Source organism: Rhinolophus hipposideros (genome assembly GCF_964194185.1).
Source record: "Rhinolophus hipposideros genome assembly, chromosome: 6".
In the NCBI taxonomy this organism is placed as follows: Eukaryota; Metazoa; Chordata; class Mammalia; order Chiroptera; family Rhinolophidae; genus Rhinolophus; species Rhinolophus hipposideros.
The window spans coordinates 26,428,640-26,446,005 of NC_138052.1; positions in this window are offsets into that span (position 1 = coordinate 26,428,640).

A 17,366-nucleotide genomic window follows, 5' to 3' on the forward strand; every position below is an offset into this window, starting at 1 on the left:
TTTTTTGAAATATTTCCTGCAGATAAATCATATAGCTAATTTACAAAGTAGAGGTGAGCAGCCCCTTTTCCACGTAGAGATTTGATGTGAAATGTTTGTTGTTCCAGAATATTAACAGAGGTGTTGACATCAGTAATTACTACAGTTATGAGACTTTTCTCACAAAGTCTTATGAGAACCACTTGGTCATAGAGGGAATAAAAAGGTATCGGTCATTATACATATCATATGAAATATCTAGGTACTGTCAATCTCAGAAAACAGTGTGGTCATGTTGATGACTGAGGTACTTTTTGCCTTTAGCATAAAATCTGTTTGGAAAGTTCCAGCAGTTTCCACAGAGATTGCACATTTGGCAAGATGAGGCTTAGTGTGGTATGTAAGGACTTTCGGGAAAACTTGTCAGCTTTCACAGGGAAAGGTCCAAGTGTTTATGGGAACTGTGGAGTGGTGTTGGGTGGCTCTCAAAGGGATCTGTGGGGTCATTTGGGACAGGGATTTGAAAGCTTTTTGATTGAAACTTCTGAACTTATCAAAATGGTTAGCAGTCTGGCTGTGAGTCTCATGAGAACAGACTTTCTTGTGAAATTTCTGGTATGGTACTTTCCTGCTGGGGTGAGAAAATCTTAGTAGGACAGACTTTCTCACCATATTTTAATTCTTGAGATCCATGTCCCTGTTAAACCCAGGAAATGGAGAATCACAGGAAACTGAGCTTTACTTTAAACCTCTAGGAAGTTAAGATTCAAATTTCTGTAGTTTCAGTTGTTTAAATCAACTTGCCCGATTTCCTGATCTTACTCCTCCACACCAAAAAAACGTAGGGCAAAAAAGAAAAGAAAAGAAGCAAGGAAAGAAAATTTTTTTTCCCCCCAAAAGTGGTATTCACTTCTCCATAAGCTTCTAATTTTTCCAGTCTTCTAGCAAAAAAACAAACAAACAAAAAAAAAGTGGTATATAAATTGTAGTAGTAGTAGTCGTTAAATATAAATTGTAGTAGTAGTGTGTCGTTAAACACATAGTCTGCGTTTCCTACCTCTCCAGGAGTGGTATAGCCTTTTTGACATTGTCACAGTTATTAGGAGGTTCTCCATTTTTAATGCCCACAACTGGATTTCAGAGCACTTGGTCACAGTTGCAACAAATGAGCATTTTCTTGTAACCAGCTCTTTGGAGGCAGATGCTGGGATGTGAATTGAGAGTCTGGCCAGGCAGTGTCATCCTCACAATTAGCTAATAGTTGGCACACTGAAATCCTAGTTCCAGTCCCTCTGGATCCTGAAGGAGCCTCCCATTTGTTAACAGCTTCAAATTACTTCAATTTACAGCATTCAACTATCCTTAAACTTTCAAAGAAAAACAAATTTACATAAAAGCTCAAATATTACACATACACACACGATCCACAAATATTTACAAGGCTTTTTAAGAAACGTACGACAGAAATTTTTTTCACTTTTCTAAAGTTGCAGTTCTACCTTCAACAACAGAACATGGGTTTTAAAAAGAAAAAAAAGTGAAATGCAAAACTGGAAACCTGACAGAACGATGAAACTTGCTGTTTTCTAATATATTTCAGGTCAGATCTGTGGACTTCCTATTTTTAAACAACTGCCAAGCATTTGTTTTTATATCCACTAGACATCTGTGCTATTGGTGAGTACTATTTCTAGCTATTGACTGTCCTAAAATAAAGGTAACATTTTTCTGTGATTTATAGTCTATCATTATTTTAGTGTAGCCTCTGAATGCATGAACTAGAGATTTATCGCACACTCGTGTCTTATCCGTGACTCATGTAATAGAGGAAAGGTAAAATGTCTTGGCTTGTTGAGGGTTCCCTTCTTCAAGCAGCTGTCTTTTTTTGGTGTGGTGCTTGCAGCTTGATTAAACTTCATCGAGAAGGTCAGTGACCAAATTTTGACTTTAACAGTTTCCCATAACATGTATTCCTCGTAGGGAACTTTTCTCAGCTCAGGTTATTTCCAGCAATGTTCTCAAACCAAAAGAATGATCTTTGCAGTAAACTAACAGATTCCCACTTTTTATCCTTTATCTCACACATAAGCGATGACAGCATTTATATTTCTTCTGCTGTTCTGGGCCAAGATCAACTGGATTAATGAGGCTCTTTTTCATAAGTGTATTATATTCTTTCCTTGACCTTTCAAGACATGGGAATCTTCAGTTTTATAAGACCTCTTAAGGAGGGGAATTCCCCATATCCATTCCTCTCTACTTCTCATCACTTCCCCTCCTCCCACATGGCTAGCCATCAGTGGGAATATGCATTCAGTACACACACCCTAATCCCAAACACATTAACTGGAAATTTAGAGTATATAGCAGAAGTATAAAGAAAACATTTACTGTAGGATTGCATTCCCACCTTATGTCACCCTCCACAAAACTTTGGAGGGTGTTCTCAAGAAAACATGGTGGCTAACAGTACATGAGTGAAATTTAGGAAAGATATTTTGACAGTTTCTTTTTTGAAAAAAATATTGGTGATATTTTCCTGCTTTTTTATCCATTCCTGCTTCTTAATAGTTCCTGGTTCCTGATTATGTGTTTTATGTATGAACGGATGATAACTATTTGGTGATAGAAACATGACAATATGGCTAAATTCACAAAGCCAAATCCTAACTGTGCTTCTTGAACATCCCTCAGTCAGGCACCAAAGTGCTTATAAACTTTTATAGATTCCAGATTCTCTTTCTGAGGTCAACAAGACCTCCTATTTTTTCTCCTATTTTCCTCCTATTTTACTAATGGGGACTAAGGCAGCAAATTGATTATGACCTTGGGCAATTTCTCAAGATGTGCAAGTATAACTGGCCATTCAGTAGTTAGGCTTTCCATAGTTCTGAGAGTATCACAACAAGCACCTGAGTACTGCCTCAAGGTTTCCATCCTCACTTATTTCTGTCATCTCAGAATCATGTAACATTATTTTTGGTAAACTGAGATAGCCAAAGTACTTTATTTTATTTCAGTATACTTTAAATGGACATTTTCCTAGGAATTTCATTCCCCAACCCCACCCTCCGCCCATGGGTTAAGAATCACAAAAAGAGCCAGAATCTAACCACTCAGAAGTTAATTGCAAGTGAAAAAGAGGGCTTAGCACTAAAATATGAAGATCAGGAGGCTAGGTCTTTCTACAAATCTTTAGATTCCACTAACCAGCTGCCAATTGGAGAAATCCATTTTGCACTGTGACAGGGATCTCACAATGAGCCTATCTAAAGTGGAATGCTTATATTTTACCTCCAAATTGTTCCTTCTCCTATCTAGTGCCTCTCAATAAATGATTTTATTATTCATGCAGTTGCTGAAAACAGAAAACCACATGTGCTCCTGATTCCTCCCTTTTCTCAACACTTGCAATATACGTATCAGCAAGTCTTCTATTCTGTCTAAGTCTCTTGATCCTTCCAGCTAGCATGGTTTAAACTACCTTCTACCTGAACTACCAAAATAGCCTTGTGATCAGTCAGGGCAGAATGAGAAAAACAGAGCCAATGCCAGCTAGCTGAACTTTAGGAGCATAAAATGTATTGCAAAGTTATTAGAAGAGCTGAAAAGTCAAATTAGGCTGCTGTACTAACCCTGACATTGGCTATGTCAGTAAAGTGCAACCATTTCTAGGTCTGGAGGGCAAAGGGAGAAGGAAATATTACAAAAGCTAAGAAACCAAGACCACTCAGCAGGAGGTGAAGCGCAGTGGAAGGAGCTGTTTAGAAGAATCGATTAGAATTACAAACATGGATCCATGAAGTTCTCCCTAAAGCTTGGGGAGGGTTGGTGTGGAGAGCTTGATTTCTCCCTTCCTTTGGCACCAAACTCGTATCACAGCTTCCCGTTTACCTCACCTCACTAGAGTGCCATTGACAAAAGTCACCTTGGAAATGATATTGGCAAAAATCCAATTCCCGGAGAGCAGAGTAAAAGCAGGGAATGAATCTGTGAGCAAAAGTACAAAGAAGGGTCACAGTCCACTCCTTTTGCTATGCAGGATGTATTCTCTCCAACCATATATAATTTATTCCTATAGAACAACTTTAAGCTTCTGTCTAATAAAATACAACCTAAAACACAAATGAAGATATTCTCACATCTCCCATACAAGGGGCAACAGAGTCTTATCATTCTTTGCTCACTTTCAAAGTTGAAGATTTCCTGGTGATACAATGACCTCTTCATCAGGTCTAAATGCAGTTCCTCAAAGTATAGCACTTTATGAACTAAATGAAAATCTAAGCATCACCAACAATTTTCACATACATGAATATATGTGTGTATGTTTATATACCTATGAGGTATGATCGAAAATATGGTGAATGTTTAAATTAAAAATAAATTATTACAGTAAAAGACACATTGCCATTAGTCCCCCTCACAATACTCCTCCTTTCTTCCAACACACTTATCCCATAGTTCTTGCTGCTTTCTGAAGCAGTTCTGGAAGTCCTCTTTCATGAGTGTCTTTATTTCATCCTCCATTGTGACAATGCTCCATGTCACACATCGCTTCTGGTACGGGGTGATTTCTGTCATATAAAAACATTACAGTGTGTCCTCATCCATCTTATTCACCAGATCTCGCACCTTGGGACTTCTTGCTCTTTCCCAAAGTCAAAATGACCATGAAAGGAAAACATTTTGAATCGATTCAGGACATCGAGGAAACCATGACAGCACAACTAAAGACACTCATGAAACAGGACTTCCAGAACTGCTTCAGAAAGTGGCAAGAGCGATGGGATGTGAGTTTGAAGTGAGGGACAGTATTTTGAGGGGTATTAATGGCAATGTGTCTTTTACTGTAATAAATTTTTTTATTTAAACATTCACTGTATTTTTTGATCACCATACATACTTATATATGGGGGTGAAATATGAATAATTTGTTAATACATACATAACAAAAATAAGCAAAGCTGATATAGCCCATGTTTCTGTCTCCAATCTTGAGGGTGCTTCCTTTTTTCAACTTTTTATGTTCTTTTTGCCCTCAACCAGAATCTCAGTTGGTCAGGGTTCTATATTTACTCGGTGAGCCAAGACATCATTTTCAAAGTTTCTGAACGCTTAGTGGTTCTGACCTTACTAAGTAACTGTTGAGGAGTTTACTACTAGCCTTGGGAGTATTAAGGTTGGAGGTCCCAGTGAATTCCATCATGTTTCAGCAAACTGATTTCCTATTGGTAAGCAGGAAAAAATACCCGTATTCCCTTTCTTTGTCTGATGGCTCAATATGAGAAGAACCCCAAACTGTCCAGGTGGTAGTTTCAAAACTTATATTTCAATTTGAATATTGATATATCATTAATGAAAATATTTCTCTTTTGGAAACTGAGGCCTCTAAACCTTCATTTTATGAAGGACACAAAGCAAAAATGATGCAAATAATAGATATTTGATGCAATAGTGAAAACGGTGACTCCTACTTCTACTTTGTCCCCAAACCCTCATATGCTGGACATGGGAGAAGCAGCACCTTTCACTGGTCCCTTATTCAAAGCTCCTAACACTACCAGAATGTGGTCTCCCAGCTAACTTCATAAGTGAATCATTAGTAAGCCATTCATTATTAGATCAGTTTCCTTTGGATAACGGGGTACATTGCAATACAAATGAATTTTATGGGTGGAAACCCATTCTGCACTTTTTGCTGTGAAATCAGATCCAATTAGTTGTGGGATTCTGTGATGATAAGCAAGATATTTCCATAAGTTCATGGATGATAGTAGTAGAAGATGTATAGACAACCATTTACATAATAGGTAAGTCGTCTAGTAAAGATAAATCGCTGCCCCTTCAAAATTACAGACGTTACCTGCCTTCAGCATGCTATCATGGAGTTGCTAATCTTTTTGAGAATGATGCTATGTCAGGTGTTAAACATTGGCCACTAAGGTTGTATTACTGAAACTCTGCTATGGGGGTAAAGTAGACATGAGGTGTACGCTGTTGAGCCCTTGATGCCTCTATTTCTAGCATGATGATACCTTTGAACATGGATCTATTGAATAAGCACTGGAGTCTCTAGGGAAGGATGCTGCCTGAAATCTATTGTATGGATCATTTTGCCCATCTGCCCGTCCTCAATAGTTGATGTCTTTCACTGAACATTTCACGTCAATGCAAACCCCTGTAAGCTTTGTGCTCATTCTTGGTTCATTCACCTAACTTTTTCCCTAACAACATTCACCAGTCTTCCAATTCACTTCTTATCATTTCCAGTGGTAACTAGCCACTGCCTGCCTATAAACCAGTCTGTCCCTCAGGTCATTTCACTTCCCAGGCAAACTAAAGAACCAAATTTACTGACCCACCCCAGTTTTGTCCATAAGAAACAATACCCTTTCATCATATTCTTTGAGGATCTACGTTCTTTGACACAATTTTGAGTGGGTATGTAATAGAACAGAAATCCATGGCTGGCTGGTGCTAACATACAGGTCTGACAATTAAGTTCGTGAACTTGTTGCAATATTGTTGCTCTTTTTGACATCGGAGGGATTATTCATTATGAATCTGTACCAACTGGACAAATAGTTAGCCAAGTTTACTATTTGGGAGTGCTGAAAATGCTGCATGAAAAAGTTAGACGAAAACAGCCTGAACTTTTCACCAACAATTCATGGTTCTTGCATCACTACAATGCACCAGCTCACACGGCACTGTCTGTGAGGGAGTTTTTAGCCAGTAAACAAACAACTGCGTTGGAACACCCTCCCTACTTACCTGATCTGTCCCCCACTGACTTCTTTCTTTACCCAAAGATAAAGGAAATATTGAAAGGAAGATATTTAGATGACATTAAGGACATCAAGGGTAATATGATGACTGCTCTGATGGCCATTCCAGAAAAAAAATTTCCAAAATTGCTTTGAAGAGTGGACTCAGTGCTGCCATCAGTGCATAGCTTCCCAAGGGGAGTACTTTGAAGGCAATTATAGCGTTATTCTGCAATGAGGTATGTAGCGCTCTTTCTAGGATGAGTTTGTGAACTTAATTGTCTGACCTCCTATCATACAACTCATTTGTAATGAGGTCTGAGCTTTTCTTCTTCAGTCAAATGGTCATAGGAATGCCCTAATAGGTGACATGTGTGGACTGAGAGAGGCAAGAGTACCGTGCAGTACCGATGTAAAAATAAAATCAATTTTGACTCTTTAAAATGGCTGTCTCTGTGTTCTGCTGTCTGGAATTATCTACTTGTCTTTTCTTGTCAGTCATTACGTCTTTGGAGTGTTAGGATTCTGGAGTAGAAGTAGCTTTAGCACTTCACACCATGCTGGTTTCAGGGTGTGAGAGTTGTCTGAGTAAAGTATCCTCTGAAACTCTCAGGAGTTCTGCATTCTGTTGACTGGATACACTTGTATCTTGTGGATTCTTATGTCTTGAATCTGGGCCCTGACCTTGAAATTGAATTCCTCTGAAGGGCTCTTTCAGTAGAGATAATTATTACCTTTATTAGTCAATGGGTTCATAGCCAAATGTCCCAATTTGACATTCCTTTGTTAGTCTAAGTATGCATTGGTGGGATTTGGGGAATCCAGCATCTAGCAGGGTTTTTTCTTGGTTTCCTTAGTTTCAATTTTATCTCAGAAATTGCTAGTGTTTCTTCCGTTGCACAAAAAAAATTTATCTTGGGGAGGAGGATTGCATTTTATAATTCCATAAATCATGGCTCTAAATGATTCTGTTCATTTAAAACTGATGACCTGAGCCTCTTCCCTGTGTGCTCTCAGAAGACTGGCTTGGAGCAGAACTTTGTATTTTCACACAGGGCTTTACTGAAGACGGTAAGGAAGACCCGTATCTATCAAGGTTCTTAGGGCAGGCCTCAGAAATAAACTCTGGATACTTCCAACAGAAAATGGACTTATTAAAGGGTAGTACGGAGTTTAGTGATGGCCAGGGAACCAGGTTACACAGCTTAGAACAGTATCCCAAATCACACCAGAGTTCTGTCCACGAGGAAATCTTGTTACCCTCTCTCCTGCACCATGCATGCTTTTGATGCTGGATGCTGGACACAGCTGAGGGAAGTATTGAACATTCCCGTTTTGATGTATTTTTATCTAGAACTTTTCAAAATCCAGGAATGCTTTGGAGATATTGTGGTTTCAATTCCAGACCAAAATAGAGTTAATATCTCAAAAATAAAGTTGATATCTAAAACAATATCTCTTGTTATCTAAAGCAAGTCATAATCTTTTTTGCTGGTTAAGGGTCTTGCCTTCGATTTGTAAAAAATGCAACATCTGTAAAGCACAATAACGTAAGCACAATAAAACGAGGCTTGCCTGTATACATACACGCTTTTGTTTCTATCCAAATCGGGATATATATTTTTAAGTTTAGCAATCCATTTTGAACAAATTCTTCCCATGCTCAGAAACTATTTTAAATAATTTACAGTGGTGCATAGTAGATTATCATATAGGTTGACCATAGTATTGTCTGTGCCCTTTCCGAATCTTTATTATTATATCTTACATAATGCCCATTTCAGGATATTTCTTAGATAAAATTCATGAAAGTTGAAGTTCAGATATGGAGGTTTTTAAGTCCTCTGGTTGATATTGCCAAATTGCAATTCTGAGAGTTACTTTGAGGAATGGAATGCAGGCCCAAGGTTATTTTTTGTGAAACTATTTGTTATGGAGAATAAAATAGGCTAAAAGAGTCCTCATGGTCTCATTCCCACTGTGTTTTATCTGAATTCAAATTCCAATTCTGACCTTCCTTTCTTTTTAGAAGATTGTTATGAGGACTAAATTAGATAATGTATAGAATTGCTGCTTACCACATACCTTGCACAAACTAGACACTTTTTAGAGGTTAGCTGCTATTATTACTGTTATTATTTATTTGGTTTTTCTTACCCTTCTCACCACTGATAGTCAGTTCTCATTGTTACAATGTTATTTCACTGTTTTTTTCAGGACTCTTGATATTCACCATATATGTATGACATTTTACCCTTTGAGACCACTGAGGTACAGATTCAAAATGATATGAAACAGTTGTAGATATAAAACAATTTTTTTGTGTACTAGATCTCACATTGTTCTTTAAGTCTCTGTAGGAAGTAACAAAGTGTTCTCTTATAACTTGGAAATATTATTTTCACTGATATTCTTAAAATAATTTGGATTAAAATGTATTTTAAATTCATCTTGACAGAAATAATTTGTTGCAATTACATCACCAACATGTATAGATATTATATATGTCACCTTGACTTAATAGTGAGTGACCTGAAGAGGAAATTTGTAGGTTTATCAAATCCCTTCTAGTAACACCCACAGAACTGAAAACATATTCCACTTCTTGGTGGTCTTTTGCCCATCCAAAGCTCCTGAGTGCCATAAAAACTATTGGTTACTCTCCTAAACTGCTATAAAATATATTCTGTGAGTCCCAGGGGACAGTCTTTCTGTGGTTGAACATTCCATGAGACTCAATATTCCACATTTTGAAACGTAGTTAGAAGTGGAAATTGATTTACTTCTCAGTACTCTTTGTTCATAATTAGGGATATAAAAGTAGAGTTCAGAAAATAAATGAGATAGATTGAAAAGAAAAGGCTTGATTTTACGTAAAATTTCTTTACCAGATGTGCAAACTGGGGTAATTTAAGATAGCAGTTAAAATTAAATAGCAATGATGAAACTGAAATACAAAACTTCAGACACCCATGAGCTATTTCGTAGAAAAAAAGTTATCATATATTGTTAATGTGTCTAAACATTTAACAAAATTAATGTATTCATTATATATATGGCATAAGAATTTACACATCATTCAATGATGATATAAAAATCAGTAATCTTTATTGATAGTCTGGCGTTAGTAACCACAAGGCTGGTTAGTTAAGTTCTTTCTGCTCTCCCTTTTTTTTTGATGTTTCTTAATTAAACTTAGCCTCTCATTTAAATATAACCTATCTTGTTCCAAAAAGTATTTATGACAAACATTTATAATTTGAATATTGTCCTAGCAGACTTGCCTTCCACTCTTCTCTCTATTAGGTGGCACTAGTTACTATTATTTCTATCTTCCCCTTCTTCGGTCATCCTACATGGAATACACTCCCTTGTGTGCCCAGTTCAATATCAGTGTGAATTCACAATCTTTAATGACATTTAGTTTGAGTCACAGTGACATAGACCTCGTCAACATGTTGACACTAGGTTAAATAGAACGGTTGGGAAACCTGGTTATTTGGGTTCTGAGAGCTGTTTTAGCAGAGAAACGCCATGCTTCTCTTACGGGCTCAAGACATCGTGTTCTTTAATTGTATCCTGGAAGGAAGGGAAGGCAATAACTGTTTTGGAGCATCTATCATGTGAATTTGTTTCTCTTAGTAATCCTCACAGCAGCCTTCTGTTTTATTACTTTCTTCACTTTAAAGATGAGTTTGAAGAGGTTTAGCACTCAATGGTAAATCTGGGATTTAAATCAGGGTTTGCCTTTATTCATTCACACAACGAATGTGTATCATATGCGTTTCTATGTTTTAGGCATCTGTATAATGGGATTGTTCTGATGGTGGAAGTGTTTCCAAAGTTACTTCATATTCTACTATAATGTTGTTGAAAATAAGTATCTCCTGAAGATTAGAATTCTAATGGAGTGAGTCAAAATAAATTTATAATTGAATTTTGTACATACTAAACAACAGCAGCCACGTGCACTGACTGTGTCTGCTCTGGCACTATCATCGGCACTGGCAACGTCTTAACATACTCTGGTTAGGTCTGAGAACCTGTACGGTCTGGAATATTCAATGTGTATTTAAGGCAAATACTCAGCTGGGATATTCCAGTATGGCCATACTCAGAGAGAGATTTTCATAAAACTAATAATACTTAAGCATTCACGTTTCTGGGAAAGGCTCTAGTAATGAATGCTCTATTTTCCTTTTTCTTTTTCATTTGTGAAAACAAGGCAATTTATATTCATGTCCTTCATTAATATAGTCCAAATTAAAGACATTCTATTCCAAACAAATCCTTTATCCTCCTCTAGGTGTACCAGTTTTTAAAATATTCACCTACACACATTACTGGTTAGTTACAAGCCACGACCCAAATCTTTAAGGGTCATTGTGTCCACTCTAGCGACAGTGGCTATTCCTTGGCAATCACCTGACTCACGTTATGATAGGCAGCTGAAAGGTTATGCCGGGACCACCGGAGGCAGTGGCACCTGCTCTAGGACCATGGCTAGGACATTTTTGGGTTAGTTGTTTATTGCGTTATTTTGGCGGTTAAAGATTTTAAATACCATCTCATGTAAACCTGAAGATACAACTGAATTTCAAAACTCCCAATAGCTATTGAAGGACAATCACAAAGCACTTCCAACAATTTTGTCAGTATCCGATTACTCTGGGTTGATAAATGGGTAGAACTTGAACCCATCTGAATGCCCAGAGTTTCTTAAGTAATTAGGCCAACTTCTGTCAGGTAGAGAATCAAATAATTATTTGATATATTACATTTGTTTCAGTGTGATCTTGGACTCTCAGGATTTTGGTGGGGAGGGAGAAGTACGACTGGATAATGGTTAAATCTTTTCTCTTTCATTTCCTTTCCTGAATTAAACTATCTTTTAGGAACTGATTGTTCTCTTCTGTCCTGTTCAATCATTCCTCCAAGGGTTAATTTTAAGGCATGTACCACTAAATAATTAATATTTTTAATTTCACAAAACATTATTTATGTTTCATCCTCAGATGGTTCCTGAGTGGAATCAGTCATAAATCCTTAATTCATGACACATTAAAGTCTTTGGTCATGAATGGTCCTCTTTAATTTATATTAATTAATTAGTTAATTACTTAAAATTGAAGGAATACCCAGGAACTCACTATTCAACCTAAGAACTGGAAAGTTATCAATAACTAAGGTGATCCCATGTCCCAGTTTGCTGGGGCAGCTTGTGTTTACTACTATTATCCTGGTTTAATTACTAATAGTGCCTATTACACTCTCAAAATTTCCTGTTCTTGATGATAGATTATAACTCACCTCTGTACTTCTTCCTATCCCATCCATCTGCTTCACCTCAGAAGAAAACATTATCCTGAATGTTGTGTTTATTGTTGTTTGGTATTTATTCGCTTGTTTGCTTTTGTCACATATGTATACTTGCATAGCTAAATATATTGCTTATTTTAAAACTTGATAAAGAAGGTGTCATGCAATTCTACTCTTCTGGAATTTGCTTTTTCTTAGTCAATATTATGTTTCTGGGACTTAGCCATGTTATTGTGCTTAGGAGTAGTTTAGTCATTTTGCTTTTCTCTGTTGTATTATATTCCGTTGTGTGAATATATAATGCATTGTTTCCAGGTAATTGTTATATGGGTTGTTTGCAATTTTAAGCTGCTACAACCACCCAGTTATGATCTGAACATTTTGGTAAAATTACGAAAGCTGCATGCAAGAATTTATATTGGAGATATATATATATATATCCTGTTTCTCTGAAAATAAGACCTAGCTGGACAATCAGCTCTAATGCATCTTTTGGAGCAAAAATTAATATAAGACCTGGCCTATTATATTATATTATATTATATTATGTTATTATATTATATTATATTAAACCTGGTCTTATAGTAAAATAAGAGCAGGTCTTATATTAATTTTTGCTCCAAAAGATGCATTGGTGCTGATTGCCCGGTTAGGTCTTATTTTCGGGAAAAATGGTATATACACAAATTTATGTGTGTGTATGTATATGCATATTGTATATATATATATATACACATATACATACATACCTATATGACTGTATGTATGTACATATATAGCATCTGTGTGTGTGTGCGTGTGTGTGTGTGTGTGTGTGTGTGTGTGAGTAGAATTGCTATAGGCTTAATCTTTAACTTTAAAAATACACACCATCAAAACACTTGCTGAGGTACTGGTATTACTTCTTGATCTCAGTGCTGATTATAGAGGTGTGTTAAATTTGTGAAAATTTAGAGAGCTTTGCATTAAGTGAAATTTTGGCATTACATATATTTTTTAAAAGTTTAAAAATGTAATGTCAAATTGTTTTCCAGAGTGGGTGTACCAATTTAAATTCTCTCCAGCAATGTATTTAATATAAGCCTTAAAAGATTTTTTTTTAAAGATTTTATTGGTGATGGGGAATAGGACTTTATTGGGGAACACTGTGTATTTCCAGGACTTTTTTCCAAGTCAAGTTGTTGTCCTTTCAGTCTTAGTTGTGGAGAGCGCAGCTCAGCTCCAGGTCCAGTTGCCATTGCTAGTTGCAGGGGGCACAGCCCACCATCTCTTGCCGGAGTCAAACTGAGCCATCCAGGAGGCAGCTCAGCTCAAGGTGCCGGGTTCAATCTTAGTTGCAGGGGACGGAGCCCACCATCCCTTTCAGGACTCAAGGAATTGAACTGGTAACCTTGTGGCTGAGAGCCCACTAGCCCATGTGGGAATCGAACTGGCAGCCTTCGGAGTTTGGAGCGCTGAGCTCCAACTGCCTGAGCCACCGGGCCGGCCCCAAGAATTTTTTTTAAAGAATGTAAATCTATCAGTAATTTTACCAAAAACTATAATTAAATTTTTCTTTTTATTATCACACACACACTTTTGGCAATTAAAAAAAATATTTTTTAGATAAGAATGTGGCATGAGGGCTAATTAGATAAATTATAGCTCACTGAACATCTGCCTACAAAGAATAAATCTGTTAATGAAATAATAAATTCAGTTTTTTCTATTTGTTAACCACACATATTGCTGCATACATTTTCACCAAATTTAGAGCCCATGTTTAAGATAGCCAGACCAAAAGATATAGTTTAGTTGGCATACAAAAAAAAAATATTTTGTAAGTCAGGAAATTTTGCAAAGAGATACATATTTTTCAGAATAGCTCACATGATGCCAGTTGGGAGAAGAGCGGCATATAAATACAGACAGTAGTGACAGAGAAAACGAACTATTTTTAAGCTCAAAATCTAACTGGAAGGGCTGAAGGCAGAACCTTTGAATGGGAGTCATAGGACTGGTGATTGAGCAGCATTGCACAAGAGGCAGTTTATGGTCTCCTCTGGACTCTCTTCCCTTGAGTTGCCTCACACTCAACTCTCTACTTTCCTCCTGTCTCTTCTCTCTTGGTCTGTTTTCCTGAGCCCTCTTCTCCCTGCCTACTTTCTCCCTAAGTGAGATCTTCCAGTCCTGTTTTCCAAATTCTCTCCATAGATTGATGACTCCCAATCCATCTTTTGAAAAAAAAAAAAAAAGTCTCTCTTCTGAGTTCCCAATCTTCCATCCAGCTGCTTATTCAATACCTCCACTTTTAGACCTCAGGGATAGTTGAAACTGAATATGGAAGTCAACTATTGATTCCCACTCCTCTTTGATCTAGTTTCACTCTCTCTTATTTTCCCATATTTGTAAATGGTCCCATTACCTATCTAGTTGTTCAAGCCAGAAGCCTGGATATTAGTTTTGATTCCTTTTCTCTCTCAAACTCCATATCAAAAACATCATCAAGTCCTAAAGATTTAACCTTTCAAATATACCTCAAGTCTGCCCATCTCTTTCTAGTGTCACTGTTGTCATTTGTCCTAGTTCAATTCTGTGTCATTTTTTTCACCTGGATTAATGAAATGTCTTTCTCTCTGTTTTCTCTACCTCTATATTTGCTCTTTCTAATCCATTATTAATCGTGCAACAAGAATCATCTTCTTGACAGGTAAATCTTACCATGTTACTGCCTGACTTGCAATTCTAAAGGACCTTGCAGTTGATGCAGCATTGAAGTTCAAAATCCTCCCCACAGCCCATAAGGGTCTACATGATAAGACCCCTGCTAACATTTCTGAAATCGTCTTCCATCCCTCCTAAATTTATCACCTCTCCTATCACACTGGTCTTATTTCAGTTCTGCAAACTAAACTGCACTTTCCTCTTCCCAAGATGTTTTTATTCCCTCTTCCCTTGATAATCCCTAGTTACCCTTTGGGCTTAAAATAAAATGTCAGTTTCTCAGAAAACTTTGCCTCACCCCAAAGTTCCCCAGCTGACATTGGATCCCCCAATAGACTCTCTCAGAACATCCGGTATTCTTCCTTTATAGCACTCATCACTGACTATAATTTTACTTACATTTCTGTTTATTGGCTTAATGCCTCTTTCTCTACTGGAAATATGTATACTATCTGAGGGTAAGGGAATGTGACATTTCTTTTTAACCTGGCCCATAATAGGTGCTTAATAAAATTTACTGAATGAATTAATGAGTCAATTAAATATTTAGTGAGTATCTTCTGTTCAGGGTAATAGTCATCTTGAAAGAGAAAGAATGCAAATTGGCTCAAAACAAGTAAAAAATCCTAAACCACTGAACCTCTAAACAATTGGAGGACAAAGGAAGACGGTTAGCAATTCAGTGCAAAACTTTGTGGTACAGTGTGAAATGCAAGAAAGAAATTGATAATCTGGGGCTCCAACAACTGAGTGAGTTTTCTTTGGAGTGGGTAGGAGTTTCATGAACATAGTCTTGGTCACTTCAAACAACATATAAATTTTTACTCTTCCATAGTCAAGTCTTAATTATAACAAATACTGATCTTTTTTACAGCAGTTCTTTCGTTGTTGTGAAAGTCCTCACAAATATGTTATTAGTTAAAATTCCTTTTTTCATCTTGACATAGTCATATGTTTCTTAGCTTTTTGTACCACCCATTTGAGTGACATCAAGCAATGCTACGTTTGCTCTAGAGGGGCTGTCCCAAATCAGAGCTTTCAGAAGAGATGGTGTTCATGGCACCAAAGTGACAATCCCCCACCCCCAGCAGCAGATGAAATATTTCAAAGGGGACATCTGCCACCACCACTGAGATTTTATGGAGTACCCACACATGAAGATTCACTAAAGTGGGCATGACAGCTGAAAAATATTAAAAGTGTGTGTGTTTTTAAAAACAACTTATGGTTAAGAATTAAGAAATGACTTTTAAATAAGAACAGGATTTTTTTTTTTTGCAAGTGTGTACTTTTTTTTTTTTTTTTTTGAAGACCCCACACTTGCAAAATCTTTTAGGTCATGTGTTTGCTTTACGAAACATTTGGCAAGTAATAGGTGTCATGGGAATATATCCACTCCATCTGGAATCAGCAGATCCTCCTGGTTTCACTGTACCTGTGTTACCATCAGTCCCCATGGCTCACAAATGTTTTTGTTTTCTTTGTTTAATAAATTTTGGATGTAATAATTAAATAGAGGAGCCTTACTGAGGTAAGTTCTTCCTTAAATTTTATAAGGCAAATCTTGAGAAAGAAAGTAAATGTATATTTGCCAATTTGATGTTTACAAAAATTAAATGTGTGTAGAAGGTAGTTACTTCTTTTCTTGGTAGAGCATTTCTTTTCACAAAAGAAGGCCCAGTGAACACACATTATTTCTAACCTAGTTTAATTTCTCTCTCTCTCTCTCTCTCTCTCTCTCTCTCTCTCTCTCTCTCTCTCTCTCTCTCTCTCTCTCTCTCCTTTTCTTTTTTTCCCCTAGAGGAAAACTTTTTAAAGGCATTTAATTTTATTTAGATAATAACAAGTTATGGGTCATGTTGTCCTAACTTTTGTGTTCCTTTTAAAAATTGAACAAATATTGAAACTGGAAAAATGATTTGGTTATCTGATTCATTCAGTGTCATAGGAAGATTGTTTTTTAATATATTCTTCTTTTCAATTTTTGTCATCAATTGAAAATGGTTATATTATTTCACAAAGAGCCTCTGGATTTCCACTCCTCCAATTATTTTGTTTTATTTTACTGTGTTTTATTTTATTTTATTTTAAAGGGGAGGTCATGTAGAAAATCAGACTTATAATCTCACAAATACAATGTCCCTTGTTTGATATTTGGATCTTTTTTCTTTCATTTTGGCAGGAAATACTGTGGGAATAAGTATTTCTGCCAAGTATCAGTTATTTAAATATTTCATTACCTCACAATATAAAAAAGAAGACAAAAAATAGCTTCTTAAGGCAATTGAACAAAGACAAATATCAGATTTATCTGAAGATCAGGTTTCTGCCCTTTCTTCAAAACGACACTAGAATTTTCAAAATGCCTTTTAAAATTTTCTGAAGAAATTTATACTATTAAATTAACACAAACGTTGACAATTGAATATGTAGTTTTCTGAGTAGGAAATATTTTAGTATTAAAAAAAAGGACTTTTCCACCCAAGAATGAAAACAAATCAAAACATAACAACTAAAAAGTATAATAAAGTACCAATCTAAACACACTATTGTTTAACTCATTAATTTTACCCCCAAACCATGACCAGAGATTGA